At 53.8% G+C, this 15,272-nt stretch overlaps 1 protein-coding gene across 2 annotated transcripts in view; it reads right to left on the minus strand.

The window, feature by feature from the left end:
• Positions 1-15,272, minus strand: part of TPST2 (tyrosylprotein sulfotransferase 2) — a 63,411-nt gene that overhangs the window by 15,084 nt on the left and 33,055 nt on the right. For both annotated transcript variants that reach the window (XM_004479085.4, XM_012519859.4), the window contains exon 2: positions 2,837-2,907. The gene's annotated coding sequence lies outside the window, so the exon portion shown is untranslated. The remainder of the gene's footprint in view (positions 1-2,836; positions 2,908-15,272) is intronic.

Genomic DNA, 15,272 nt, shown 5'->3' on the forward strand with positions numbered 1-15,272 from the left:
GCCTAGGCTGAAACCATCCCGAGTGGGTGAGGGAAGGCTTCGCCGACACCCTCAGTCTGAGTTTTGAAGAGTGGGTAGGAAACAGCCACGTGGGGAACGGAGGGAAGGGTGTGACCGGCAAGGGGAACAGCCAGTGCAAAGGCCCAGAGGCACAGAAGAAGGCAGCAAGCAGCTCAGAGGTTGGTGGCGGGTCTGGAGGGAAGGGGAGGAGACACCATCCCCCTTTGGGCGGGAGGTTCAACCAGACACCAAAGGACCTGGCACTCAGCTGGGCCAAGTCATCCACAGGGGCTCCTCGGGCCGCACCGCGAGGAAAATAAACATCAAAGCCGAGGGAACGGGCAGTCTCAGGCTGGGGTGGAAATGGCTGAGCGGCTCTGGCATTTCCTGGCATGTGGCTTTGGGAGAGGCCCCTCGCCCTCTCAGCCACAGTTTCCTCCGATGCAAAACAGAGGTGAGTCCGCTGTCCTCTAGGGGCTGCCGGGAGGGCCCTGGCGGCGGGCGATAAAGCAGAGCTGAGCCTCATCCTGGGGCCCTGACTTCTCAGAGCAGCAGATAACAGCCGAGACGCCCCAGAAAAATGTGCCTATTAAGTTTTGCTGACGATGGTGGTGGGGGAGGGGAGCGGTTCACAGATAGTTCAGGGCCTGGGAGGGGAAATCAAATTCCTGGGCTACTCTCAGGGGACCAGACAGGACATAGAGCTACTCAGAGACACCCCCACGTGCCCCCTGGTTTCTCCCAGTGCTCCGGGAACGTCTCCCCTCAGACCGAGGGAGGGAGTTCTGCCAGCACTCCTTTCAGGGCCAGCGCTCTGGGGGATGATCAAGTCATAACTTAGCGGGGAGTCGTGTAATCATCCTTGCTTCCTGACGCCTGGAGGGAATGGAGCTTTGGGGGAACAGACGGGGCTGGGGGTGCAGAGAAGAGAAAGGGAGATCATTCAGGAACTGAAAGTTCCAGGGAAGCGGATGTGGCTCAAGCAATTGAGCTCCCACCTACCACACGGGAGGTCCTGGGTTCGGTTCCCGGTGCCTCCTAAAGAAGACGAGCAAGACAGCGAGCTGGTGTGACAGGCTGGCGCAGCAAGCTGACGCAACAAGGTGACACAACAGAGACACAGGGAGGAAAACAGTGAGAGAGACAGCAAAGCCGGGAGCGGAGGTGGCTCACGTGATTAGGCGCCTCCCTCCCACATGGGTGGTCCCAGGTTCAGTTCCTGGTGCCTCCTAAAAGGAAGACGAGCACACAATGAACAGACAACAGGGGGTGGGGAGAAATAAGTAAGTAAAATAAATCTTTAAATAAAAAAAAAATATATATATATATGTATATTTTAAAAAAAAAGTTCCTTCCAGAAAGGATAGGTGTGCAGGTGGGGTGGGGTCTGTGTGAATGGACGCATGTGGTGGGCGTGTGGACGTACGTGAGTGGGGGGCAGCGGGTGGGGAGTTTGTGGGTGGGGGGCCTGCGGGGGTAGGAAATACTTCACGCGGGGGCCCATGCACACACCGCGTTGGTTGTATTTGGGGTTGGATGTAATGTGGACACCGACTACCAGGGGAAAGACCTAGAAGAATGGACACGCAGCATGAAGCAAATGCTCCCGACTTGGCTGCGTGTGCTCGTAAAGACCCCCCACCCGACCTCAGCGCCAAGGAAGGGCCCGCGTGCTTTAGACCGGCTGGGCCGGGGCGGGCTGGAGCTGTGCGCCCGGGAAACGCCGCGCCTGGGCCCGTTCCCGTGGGCATGGACCCACTGCAGCCGGGCCTTGGGCGAGGTCGCTCCAGCTAAGGGGTGGCCCATGTGAAGCGGATGGGCTAAGGGCCTAGCACTAGAGGACGTGGACAGAGAAGCCCCGGGAAGAGCCAGAAGCCAGAAGTCAACGCAACCCGGGAGAGAGCGAGGACACCGCCACACGGCAGAAGGTACCAGCTTCCTCTCAGAGCAAGCCTTCTAGCCTCCAAAACCGGTGAGCCAATAAATTCCTCTTGTGAAGCCAACCATCGTACGGGTGGAAACTACAAGTGCTTACTCTACTTTCCATGCCTTATGACAGGAATCCTCACCATTGCCCACTGGGTACGAAGGACTCAGCGCAGCAGCTCAGAGACACACAGCAACTCACCCAAGGTCACACAGCCAAGTGGCAGGCCTGGACAGGACCCAGTGAGAGGCCCACCAGAAGAAACCAGCTCAGAGCAGGTGGGTCAGACATAAGGAGAAGCCAGCAAAAACCTGGAGGACTTGAGAAGAAAAAGCAGGGCGGCTGCGAGGGAAGATAGCTGGGAATCCGCAAAGCAGAGGGCAGCCTCCTGGCTACCCAGAGCCTGCCGTCTGCCCCACTGGGCCCTGGCAAGGGAGCTGTCCTGGCATCCTGCAACCGCCAGGGAGGCAGTGAGAAGGGGGAGCCATAGCCCAGGGCTTGGAGTCTTGCAGTTCCAGGTTCAAATCCTGCCTCTGCCACTTGCCAGCTGGTGACCTGGACAAGGGGCCTCGCCTCTCTGAGCTTCCATTTTCTCCTCCAGAAAATGGGGGGGAGGGGGGAGGAAGAGGAGAATAAAATAACTTTTCCTCATGGAGCAACTGTGAGGCTCAGGAAACTTTTCCGTTACATGAAAACGTTAGCACAGGCAAGATGGGAGGCGAGAGGGTTTGAGTTCTGCCTGTGCCCTGAATCTGCTGTGTGACGCTGGACAAGTCCCCTGCCCTCTCTGGGCCTCCATTTTCTCTACCAATCACCAGGAGAATTGGTCTTCCTTACTGATGAACAGGACTGGATGCAGAGGCGGCTGTGCCAAGGCCTGTCTCCACAGGGCCTCGAGGGGGCACTTACCTCTCCTGGAAAAATGCATGCCTGGGCTCCAGCCCTCGTGCCTGCTTCCCAAGGCTGTCCACCGGCAGACCCTGCAGAGGCCAAGGAGACACTGCATCAGGGGTGGGTTCCAGGAGAGGGCCTGGGCCCCCTCAAGGAACAGCAGGGGACCTGGGGCTCCCCAAGGGCACACCGCTATGTCTTCTCTGGGGGAGAAGCCACAACACAGGGCATGGCCGCCTCAGCCCCAGATTTAGCAGCCGGGGTCCCACCTCTCCCCCAGGCCCTGGCCTGGCCCTGCAGGGAGAGAAGTGGCTCACTTCTCAGGGAGAAGGAGCCGAGAATCGGGGCTAAGGCATGGCTGCCTCAGGGAGTCCTGAGGCCTCTGCAAGCCAAACCTCTCCCCTCTTCTCGGCCCAGGGACCTTGGACTTCAGGAAAAGTAGGTTTAACAACAAGCAACAACCACTACCGTCATACCACTATCACTGCCTGGGACTGCGGGGTTTGGCTGGACAGGTTGTGCACTGCACAAATCCAAAGGGCACCATGTGGGAAGCGGACTTGGCTCAACGGATAGAGCGTCCTCCTACCACATGGGAGGTCCAAGGTTCAAACCCGGGCCTCCTTGACCCATGTGGAGCTGGCCCATGCGCAGTGCTGATGCGCGCAAGAAGTGCCGCGCCACGCAGGGGTGTCCCTCGCGTAGGGGAGCCCCACGCGCAAGGTGTGCACCCCGTAAGGAGAGCCGCCCAGCGCGAAAGAAAGTGCAGCCTGCCCAGGAATGGCGCCGCACACACGGAGACCTGACACAACAAGATGATGCAACAAAAAGAGACACAGATTCCGGGTACCGCTGACAACAACAGAAGCGGACAAAGAAGAACACACAGCGAATGGACACAGAGAACAGACAACTGGGGCAGGGAGGTAAGGGGAGAGGAAGAAATGAAAAATAAATAAATCTTAAAAAAAAACCAAAAAACCCAAAGGGCACCATGTACCCAGCCCACGATGAACGCGGTGCCCCGGGAGTTGGGCAATGCCCTGCCATCCCCACCTACACTGCCCAAATGTCTACGCTGCTTCTTGGGCCATTTAATCCTGCTAAATGGAAATTATCAGAGACTCCTGATTGTACAGATGAGAAAACAAGAGGAAGAGCAGCCGACCGTGGCACTGACGGAAGGAACCAGGACCAGCTCCAAGAGCTGGACGCCAGCTCTTACCTGCCAGGTGACAGGGTGAGCCCGTGTCCCTGACGGGGCCTGGCACGCAGAGGGGCCTGGCTGACACAAACTGAGGGAGTCCTGGTGTGTATCTCCATGCCATGTCTGAACCATTCGTCTCCTTCCCACCTGTCCCCATTTTACAGATAGGACAACTGAGGTCCACAGGGGAAATCATTCCATAGAGTCCCACACAGTGTCTGAGCCTCACCTTCCCTCCCCCCAGTCTCTTCCAGGAGCTGGGGGTGATTAAGGACTCACTGCCGGGGTTAGACAACTTCATTCAGATTATCCCTCCTCTGAGCCTCAGTTTTCCTAGTCTGTAAAAGGGGTGCTGGAAGGTTTAAATAAGATAATAGGTAGCCCTCAAAAATGTCATATGAATTCACAGAGACAGATGGCTTCCAGGTTGCCAGGCGCTGGGGGGCGGGAACGGGGAGTTATAGCGTAACGGGTAGAGCTTCTATTTGGGGTAATGAAAACGTTTTGGTCATGGATGGTGCTGATGACGGAGGCACAACACTGATGACTTACTATCCCTGCATTGTACACATGTGCGGGGTTAAAATGGGAAACTGTGTGTTGCATACATGTTACCAAAATAAAATAAAATACATCTCAGCTATCATTATTTGTGCCACAAAGGAAACAAACCGGGGTGGGCTGTAGCGTGCACTGCTTTGCTCTCCCTTCCTTCCCGTTCGGCGCCCATGCCTGGCCTCTGCAAAGTTTTTCGCTCTCTCTAAAATTCGAGCCCAATAACTACCATCGAGACCCAGACGTGGAAAAGGTTCCCAGGTGCAGCTACAGCCACCGGCTCTCCAGGGCCCCAGCCCCCCACGCCACCCCCACGCCTCACAACACACAGGCCTGGCACTTCTGGGGCACGGGCGGGCAGCGGAGGGGGTGCTGCGCGCTCAGCCCCGGGCGGCTTTCGGAACAAATAAAACCCATTAGCGCTGGGCATTGGGGCCCTTCCAGAGGCAGATGGCGTGGTTCCAGCCGCCCTCCCACGGCCCGTGGACACCAGCCAGGGGCTCCCACGACCCGCGGCTCTGCCCTCCCCCTCCCCCAGGGAACAACACAGGCCCTTTCAGGGTGACGGATGGCGCCGTCAGAGCCCCCGGTGGCGCAGAGCTGCACGTCCAACGTGGGGCCGCCACGCACGCGCAGCTCTTGACACTTATCTTCAGCATGCCTCAGGAAAATTTACGTTCAGTTCCTCGTTCCCGGGAGCCACTTTTTGCGTGCGCCGTGGCCACACGGGGCCGGGGGCCGCCTGTTGGGCAGGTGTGTCCATGGAGCAGTTTGATACGCTCATGAATCCCCAAAACAGATACTGGGTTATGTGCGTAAACTGGTCCACACCTGGGCGCCATTAAATTATGATCAGGGCTTTGATTGGGCCATGTCAGTAGGGTGTTGAGGCCCTGTCCCTTGGTAGATGGGGACGCACAGATAGAAGACATGGCAAAGGACAGAGTTGGGGGTTTGATGTTGGAGTTTTGAGCTGAGGCCCAGGAAGTGAGCACACAGGAGAAGAACACAGAGGAATAGAGATGGCTCCTTAGACACAGCAGAAGCCCCGAGGAGAGACAGAGTGGTTCGCCTGATAGTCCACAGCTGGCCTTGTGGAGGGAGCAGAGCAGCTGGGCCCAGAGAGAAACGGAGCCTGGGAAGAGGGGACCCCAGGAAGCCTGAACCCTGGCAGCCGTCGTCAGCCACCCTGCCCCAACACATGACAAGAGACTTTGGGGAGGGAAGCAAAGTATGCTTTATGGGCTTCTACCCCAAATAAACACCCTCTATAAAAGCCAACAGATACCTGGTATTTTGCATCAGCACCCCTTCGGCTGACTAACACAGTCCAGAAAAGAGGTCACCAAACCAGGGCCCCTGAGCCAAATCCAGCGACGGTCAATGGTCCCTGAGCTAAGAATGGCGTTACTTTTGTTTATATTATAAACTTTTTTAAAAAAATTAAAGTATAACACACATCCAAAAAAGGGCACAAATCCTGATTTTCTAGATTTATGATCGTTGTGCAGATAAGCTTCTTCCCATGAGGCAAGGCCAGCAAATGCTGGGGAAGGAGCTTCTCATCGCGACCCACAGGGGAAGGGGACGGGGGTAAATCTAAAATCCTACCCTATCGGCTCCAGGATTCCAAGGTTCACACCGAGGAGGTTTTCCTTGTGTTATAATACTTCACTATTAGCCTTTCTTTTTTATTTTTTCAGGAAGTCTCAGCCTTGGGTCACTGTTCCTAGCATTGGCAGCAAATATGAACATGGATTTTGTATGTAAATCAGCTACCGCAGATTGAATTATGCCTCATTTCATCACACTCATCAGCCAGGATTTTCACCACCCAGCAAGTACATGCATCTCGGAGGAGACCTACTGTTTGCCACACATTTCTACCCGGATGACACTGCCTGTAAACCATGAGCTATCTCAGAGTTTTAATAAACTCTAGCTTTAAATTGCTTTAATGCATACAGCTATCACTCAAAATTTTTGAAAAGCTATCTATAATTCCGTTTTTTTCCTAAAAAAAAAAAAAAGCACTTTTACTGAGTTATAGTCATATACCATTCAATCCATCCAAAGTGTACAATCAATGGCTTTTAGTATAATCACAGAGTTGTACATTCATCACCACAAAAAAATTTAGAATTATTTCATTACTCCAAAAAGAAACACTCCATACCCTCAGCAGTCCCCTCTCAATCGCTCTGTTCTTCTCCAGCCCTACATAAACACTGTTCTATTTGCATCTTTATAAATTGATTTATATTTACATTTTATATAAATGTAATCATACAATATGCAGTACTTTTTGTGTCTTTTTTTTCACTTAGAATAATGGTTTTTTTCTGCCTGATATTTACATCTTGCAACATTAACATACATTTGCTAAATGTTAAAGAAAAGCAGTCTTATATATGCAATATTACCCATTTCATATTTCACATGAGGTTTCACTGTGCTACACGGTCCCGTGTTACTTTTTTTACCTTCCCTTCTGGTAACATACATGATCTCAAACTTCCTTTTCAACCACTGTCACACCCATAGAACAGCACTGCTAGTTACAAACACTACGCTATGCTTTCATTTTTTTCTATTCACTTCCAAGGATTAACAACCTTTCTACCAGTTCTGCACAGAGTAAACCTCAACTTCCCATTCTCCACCCTCCTTCCATTTTCTGGAGAACTGTATTCTAGTTATTACCTCCACGGGCGTACGTAATATATGTAGCTCATCACAGCACCATCAAACAGGATTTGCCCTTTTGTGTTGGGCTTGCTTCACTCGCTTCTCTTCCTTGATCCTTGATTCAACCTGTTCTAATCTTTCGGACTGTCCCTGCTAGTTGCTCAAATCCGGGCCATGGACCCAGTAATGGGCTGCAGGCCCGCTTCCAAGGGCCTTGGGGAGGGAGGCTGCAAAGGCCCGAAAGAGCCTCTCATTTACTTTTCATTTCCTCACATGCACTTCCTTGGTCTGCCAGCAGATGGCGCGCCTCGCAGCCCTCCCAGCTCAGAGCCTCCAGTGCGTTTGCTGCACACAGGCCACAACAGCTGACAGGGCACCTGCCTGGAGGCTAAGAGCCTCCCAAGTCACACTTTCTCAGAGGCTGTTCTCCAACCTTGGCCAGCAAGCCCCCTCCCTATTCTGGGGTAGGAGATAATTCCACTCCCCTCTGCGTCCTCGGCCATTGCCCTGGTCAGCAGGGAGGGAGACTGAGGGGGCGATCTCCTTAGCCCCTTGCCAGCTCCCAGGACAAACAATGGTGCGAGCCCACCCGGCCTGGAAGGGCTCGGGGGACAGGCAGGCCAAACCTGCCGGCCAAGCTGGGTCGGCCTCAGGCTGCGCCCCCCCTCCCATTTCCTGGGGAGGTGGGGCCCCGGGGCCCCTGCTGTCTGCTCGCAGAGTGGGGGACGGGCGCGGCGGCTGCAGCATCCACTCGCAGTCTTTCCCCGAGACCGTTTCCTGGGCCCCTCTCTTCTGGGCGGTGTGCAGCCTTCCCTGCTGTCCTAAACCCTAGTACATTTCCCCAGCCATTTCTGCCTGTCCTCTAGCTCCTTTTCTGAGAGACAAGTGAGCCCCGCGCCTCTCTAATCTCCATCTTCCTGGACCTCTCGTTCCTGCTCAACGTCCCCTCTAGCTTATCCATGCAGTTCAGGGGCCCTCGATGACACCTGGGGACGACAGGAACGGTCCATCCTCCTAAGCTAGCACTCGGGGGCTCGGCGTTCTGCCGACGTTTTGGGTTTTTTTTTGCCCAACTTTGTTTGCTTATTCTTTTGTCCCTCCTCCCCCGCTTCAGCTGTGGAAACGAATTCATCGCGCACACACTTCTTTCCACATTCCTGCCATCCTCAGAGCGACTCTTTCTTTATTTCCAGTCAGTTCCTATCTACTGCCACGGCTCACTCCAAGTCCTTCCTTCTTCATGAAGGCTTTTACGGGCTGTGGAGGAGGAGGAGGAAGAAGAAAAGAAGGAAGAGGGAGACGAGGGGGGAGGGGAAGAAGTAAGAAAGCCCACGTGTGCCCCACACTAATCTGAACTCCGTACCGCCTGGCCTTCAGTAGGACAGGCTTGCCAGCCGCGGCTCTAGAACGTTCCCTTCACCGCAGAGAGTTCTGCTGGATGACGCGGACATAGGATAAGAGGCTGGGGTGGGGGTGGGGCGTCCCCGAGCCCCTTTACCACAGGAGTATTAGCAGTGATACTGGCTAGCATTTATTAAGCACCCACTGTGTACCGAGCAGCAGATCGACGGTTTCCCACACACGGGCTCGTGTCGTCGTCAACAGCAGAGGTGGCAGCACTGTGTTCTCCGTCTCCCGGGTGAGGCAGGACCTTGTGGGCACTGGGTGAGCACCACTATTCCCCAAAGCCAAACTGCCAAATCACCCGGACCAACCAGCAGACGAAAGGCAAGAAAGAAATACATTCAGAAACGCTTCCGGGGGCGGTATTTGGGTGGTAGGTGATAGTATTTTCCTCCTAAAAACATGCTTTCATGTTGTCGACATGCTGCTTCCTGTATGACAATATCCTGACTAGAGTTTGTTGAAGTGCACAGGGCTTGACAACCTGGATTCAAATCCCAGCTCCACCAGCTGCTCGCTGTGTGACCTTAGGCAAGTCACACAGCCTCTCTGAGTCTCAGTTTCCTCATCCTTAAGATGGGAATGATAATACCTCCTGTTTCGTAGGAGTGTGGGGGGAAGTATTTAGGATGTGTTGACCAGGGCCTGGCACACAGCAAGTGCTAATATTTTAGGTATTGGCTCTCATTTTCCAATTTCATCAGGAAACCTTGTAAAGTGCAGATTTTTACCCCCATGTGAGCAGTGATGAAACGGAAGCCGGGAGAGATGAAGTGATTAGCGGAAGCCACACAACTCATCAGCGGAAAAGCCAGTTTTCAGTTCTTGCTCTGCCTGCAAGGCGCTCCTGGCGCTGGGAAATGCAGGTTCTCGCAGGAGGCAGGAGGAAAAGCGGGAGGGGCTTTCCCCTCTCTCCACTGGCCCACGGACCCCGAATGGCCGCCAGGAGGAAAGGGAGGGGGAGAGGGATGTTGGGGCTCAGAGATGGCTCGGCCCGAGATCAGCTGGCGCCACAAATGTTTACTGAGCACTTACGACGTGCCAGGCATTGCAGGAGCTACTCGAGGGCAAAGGCCCTGCCCCCGTGGAGCTGACGTTCTGGCGGGAAACCAGTCTATGACCCAATCACGCATCGTATAAACGCTCGGGCCGTTCAGAAGGGGCCACGGGTCCAGGAAGGATGTGACTATGCTGAGACCCACTCCGGGCTTTGGCTCCAACTCATTTGAACTTTCTAAACCAGCACCCTTTCTCCGAGCTCAACGGATCGGAGAGATTCCCAAGAAAAAAGTGGCTGGGGGGGGGGGGCAGAGGAGGGGAGCTGTAGCCCCCAGAGCCGGCTAAAGAGGTGGTCACTGCACGTACAGAGTGACTTACAAGAGCCCGCGCTCGGCCGCCAGGCCTGCCAGCCCTCCCCGTGGAAACCAGCTCCCCGACATTCCATCGCCGTGGCTGCCGCCCCCCGCCCCAGCCCTCCTGGCGGGGCTGGGCAGACCTTAGCTTTCTGGGTCCCTGGGCTGCAGAGACCTCTGACCCATTCCAGAGAGAAGCCAGCTGGATTCCAAAGGGGCCAGAGAGAGTGGAAAAATAGTTCTAAGGCTCTGGACTCGCCTGGAACAGTGCAAGAGGGAAAAAGGGCAGGCGGCTGGCGCGCTGCCTTGGAAAGATGACTGTGGGCAGGCAATGAGCTAGGGGCTTTATATACATCATCACATCTGCCCTCAAAACCCTAGTGAGGTGGTAACTGCTGAGAGCCCCCATGGCCCTCCCTGATTATCAGCTGCTTACTGGGGTTCAGAGAGATGTGGCCACCTGCCCAAGGCCACACAGCAGGGAAGGGGGAGAGCCAGCAGGCAAACCCACATCTTACTTCCTCCACGGCACATGCTTCCAGCAATGCCAGCACTGCCCCTCTGAGACCCAGGCTCTCTCCTCCCAGATTTTCTTCGCGTTTTTTACCTAAAATTTCCAAAGCAAGGGCCCCATGTGCTGTCCCAGCCTCCCTGCTAAGGAACAGTTCAGCACTCTCTGAGTCCCCCCACTCAGTGCCCCCACTCAGTGGCTGGGTGTCTAGGGACTGCCTGCTCAGCCCTCCAAGCCTCAGCCTTCTCCTCTGAAAAATGGGGATGTCCCCTGCAGCAGGCGGAGGCATTACATAACTTCCTTAAAGCCTGGCACAGTCAACGCACAATGTTTGCATTTAATATTAATGTCTGTCATTACGACACGAGGACAAAGACTGGACTGGACTGGACAAAGACACTGTCGGTTAATTTCATGTGTCACCTGGAATACATTATGGAGTCCAGCTGTCTGGCCAAGAACTAGCTGGCATGTTTCTGTGAGGGCATTTCCTGGTTGGGATTTGCATCTACAATCAGTTGAATGTATCTACAATCAACAAAAGAGATTGCCCTCAGCAATGAGGGTAGTCTCCTCATCCAGTCAGTCAGAGATCTTAAAAGCCAGGCCTGAGGGTTTCAGAGGTCACAAGAATTTCTGCCTCAACTCCAACACTGGCTCTTGCTGGAATTTCTAGCCAGTTGGCTTCTCGGCGGGAATTCAGACGAAGGACTTCAACATAGGGGTGTCCATCTCGCAGGCTGCCTCACGGAGTGTGGACTTGCCGGCCCCTGAGGTTGGTCCTGTGAGCCAATTCCTTACAGGAAGATCTCTTAATATATAAATTAAATAATTACAGAATTTATAAAAATGTATATATCCTGTTGGTTCTGTTTCTCAGGAAAACCCTGATACAGACAAACACACATTAAGAAACTCATAAGGTAAGAGGGGACTGGGGGTGATTTCTTTTCTCCGCATCAGTTCCCCCAACTTTCTGCGACTCTATTTTATGGTCTAGATCAGTGGTTGGGAAACTTCTCGTGTAAAGGGCTGGAGAGACAACTGTTTTGGCTTTGTGGGCAAATGGTCTCCATCCCAACGACAGACCTCTGCTGGCTAATGGAGAGCAGCCGCGGACAACACACAAACCAACGTGCGGGGAGTGATTCAGGAACGCGATTTTAAAAATCAGCAGAACCCGATCTGGCTGTGGGCTGTGGTTTGCCAGCACCTGGTGTACATGAAGAAACGACAATTTTAGCAAGACACGTCCCCAGGGAGGGTTGCCCGGAGGAAGTCGACGCATATTTTGGTCTGGGTCCCGTCTAGAAGGGCTCGTGGGAGGATCGGCCTTCGGTGGGTGTGTTGGCCTGAAGCTCTGTACCCCAGAAAGACATGTTCCTAATCTTAGCCCACCCGTGCGGGGGTGAACCCAGAGAGCAGGGCCTCTGGTGAGGCTCCTTCAGTTACGGGTGGCCCAAGCGAATTAGGAGGGTCCAGTCCTCTTCCTGGAGGCCTTCAGGGAAGGTCAGAGAGAGAGAAGCCAGAGGGCGCAGCCAGCAGCGGAGGGTCAACAAAATCCAAAAGAGAGAGGAGAGGCCAGGAGGGCGGCCACGTGCACTGCCAGGGGACGGGAAAGCCGGGGAGTAAGTGAAGCCGCGCAAGCCCAAACACCCCGTGCTCTTGGGGAAAGCATCGCCCGAATGACAACTTGGGTTTGGATGTCCAGCCTCAAAACCGTGAGCCAATAGATTTCCGCCCTTTAAGCTGCCAACTGGTATTCCTTTTAGTGGCCGGGAAGCTAAAACTGTGGGTGAGTGAAAAACGTGCATTTTGGGAAAACACATGACTGACTCCTTTTCAAAAAGCAGCACACACTTACAGTATCACCCCGACGTCACATCTGTCGCCACATAAAGGAGAGAGAATTGTGTGCACTGGGCATGTTCTGAGGCTCACGACAACCCCGTGGGAGAGGCCTGTTATCAGTCCCATTTTACCGAAGAGGAAGTTGAAGCCCAGAGAGGTCGAGTGCCTTGCCCGAGGTCACACAGCCATGACTGGCTGAACCCAGACGGAACGCAGTCTGCCTGGTGCCAGAACCCAAGCTCTTGGCCACGGCCCCAGATCCTTACCCCACCCAGTTCACAGATGGGGAAGTCACTTGCCAGAGGTCACGCGGCCGCCCAGGGCAGTGTCCCGCTCCGACGCCTGGCCCCCATCTCCCGGCCTGGCCCCCTGTGCCTGGTGCAGCCTCTGCGCTGAGCTTCCTGCTCAGAGACACACAGCGCCCCCGCGTGGTAAACACCACAAACGGGCATGATTAGGGGGACCCTTGGGGCCCACGGCTTCCCGCACCCGTCTCACACACACACACACACGCGCACACACACACACACGGCCCTATCTGCATGCTCCTGCAGAGAAGCTGCTCGAGGTGGGAGAAGGAGCACTGAATTAGGAGCCCCACAGACCTGGCTCTGAGCCCTGGTTCCGCCGATCACTAGCAACGCAGCCCGGGAAGAGGGGGTTTGCAGTTACTGAATTTCTCTATGCCTCAGTTTCCTCATTTGCAAAACGGGGGTGATAACACTTATCCCGGCAGGGCTGCTGTGAGGAGTGAATACACGAGCCCATGCAAAGCCTTCTGAACAGGGATTTGTGGCTATTGTCATAATTTCTTCCCTTTAAGGTGGTTCTCAAACTTCAACGTGCATCGGAACCTTCCGAGGTGGGTAAATGCAGATTCCCGGGCCCCACCCAAATAGTCTTATTTAGCAGCTACACCCTAGGACCTGGGAATCTGCATTTTAACAGGTGCCCCCCCCCCACCTCTAGGAAATACTGCTTGGGCACAGAATGAAGCATTTAAGGACTATTTCTTGGGCATCCACCTAGGTCAGGCACAGGGACTGGCTGGCTGGGTGACCTCGACTCAGCAACTTCACTTCTCTGAGCCTCGCTCACCCATCTCCAGGATAAAGGCGAAAATAGTGCCCTCCTCCCCGCACTGTCGTGGGGCTGGGAGGACGGACTGTTATTGACAAGGACAGGCACGGCCCTGTATGACAAAGTGACCGGGCCACTGGGCAGGCAGATAACTCAGAGGAGGACAACTGCCAAGAGGCAGCGGCTGTGGGAGTCCCCAGGCACATCAGAGCAGCGCAGCACCACAGTCCTTCCCAGACAGACGGACTGACGGCACCGCAGCGCTGCTTCCAGCGCCATCCCCAACATCCAACAGCAGCCCGGGAGGGAGACGGCGCTCGGAAGCCTTTCGCGTCTGTGCCCTCCGCGGAGGGGTGGTGGCCGCCCAGGGTCACAGAGCGAGGGAGGCGCAGCGGTGGGACCCAAACCCAGGTCTGACTGGCTCTGCAAGCTGCTGTGTGCCACAGGCTTGTGAGACCTAGGGGTGCCTTCCTTAAACGGAATAAAATAAAATACAGAGGAGTAAAAGGAACCAACTAGAGTGAAAAGTGGTTAAAAACACAATCACAGTATGTCCTCCCATGGCGCACTGGGTGGACTGTGGGAGAGTGTGGGCTATGGTGTGGACCATTGACCATGAGGTGCAGCGGTGCTCAGAGATGTATTCACCAAATGCAATGAAAAACAAAAACAAAAACAAAAAAACCCACGATTACAGGGAAGTGGATGTGGCTCAAGCAGTTGGGTGCCTGCCCATCACATGGGGGCAGGGGGGTCCCGGGTTCGGTTCCCAGTGCCTTCTAAAAGAGGACCAGCAAGACAGGGAGCAGACGCGATGGGCAGGTACGCAAGCTGATGTGACCAGATGACGCAACAAAGAGACACAAGGAGGAAACACAGTAAAGAGACACAACAAGCCGGGAGCAGAAATGGCTCAAGTGATTCAGGTGCCTCCCTCCCACAAGGAATGGTCCTGGGTTCGGGTGTCTGATGCCTCCTAAAAAAGATATTGCACACACAACGGACAGACACAGAGAGCAGACAGTGAGCGCAAACTATAAGGGAGGAGGGGCAGAAATAAATTAATAAATCTTAAAAAACAAACCAACACAATTATAAAAGATGCCATGCTATAGTATCCCAGAGGCCACTCACGAATGCAATAAACAAGACCCAGCGGCAGGTCCAATAGCAAAAGTAATTCTCACACGGTGATGAGCATAAATGATATTTTGAGTTATCGGCAGCTACTAAAAGTGTGACATTAAAAAACAGGCGTGGTCTCTACCGGTGACAAAGGTCTAGGTGCTGTTTCTACTGCTGTGATTTGAAGCCCACGTTGGGTACTTGGAGGAAATGTTAAATTTCGGTCACTTATGATTTAATGTTTTACTGTTCAAATTCCTGGACTCTGGATTGTGGTCCGGGGACTCCAACTAAGAACTCCTATCGGCAAAAATTCCGGTGTGGACCCAGAGTCTGCTGGACCCTCGGGGGCCACAGTTCTGCTTTCCACCACTGAACACAAAAGGGGTAGGGATTTGTGCAGAAAAAGTTTGCCGATGCACCCCAGTGCACGGCTCTGGTGATTTTACTTTTTAACCACCACAGAACTGTACAACAAATATTGACTGCAATATTTTGAAAAATCAAAATGAATACAACAAAATCCTGTGTTGGTGAAGGGGGCTATTGTAATGGGGATTCCACACACGTGCAGGACTGTTTTGTCAGTTCACAAATTCTGTAATTAGAAGATATTTACAAAAATTTAAAAACTAAAAAAAAAATCTTTGGTGAACAAAATATCAACATTTTAAAGATGGG

This window comes from Dasypus novemcinctus, chromosome 19 (assembly GCF_030445035.2).
Source record: "Dasypus novemcinctus isolate mDasNov1 chromosome 19, mDasNov1.1.hap2, whole genome shotgun sequence".
NCBI lineage: Eukaryota > Metazoa > Chordata > Mammalia > Cingulata > Dasypodidae > Dasypus > Dasypus novemcinctus.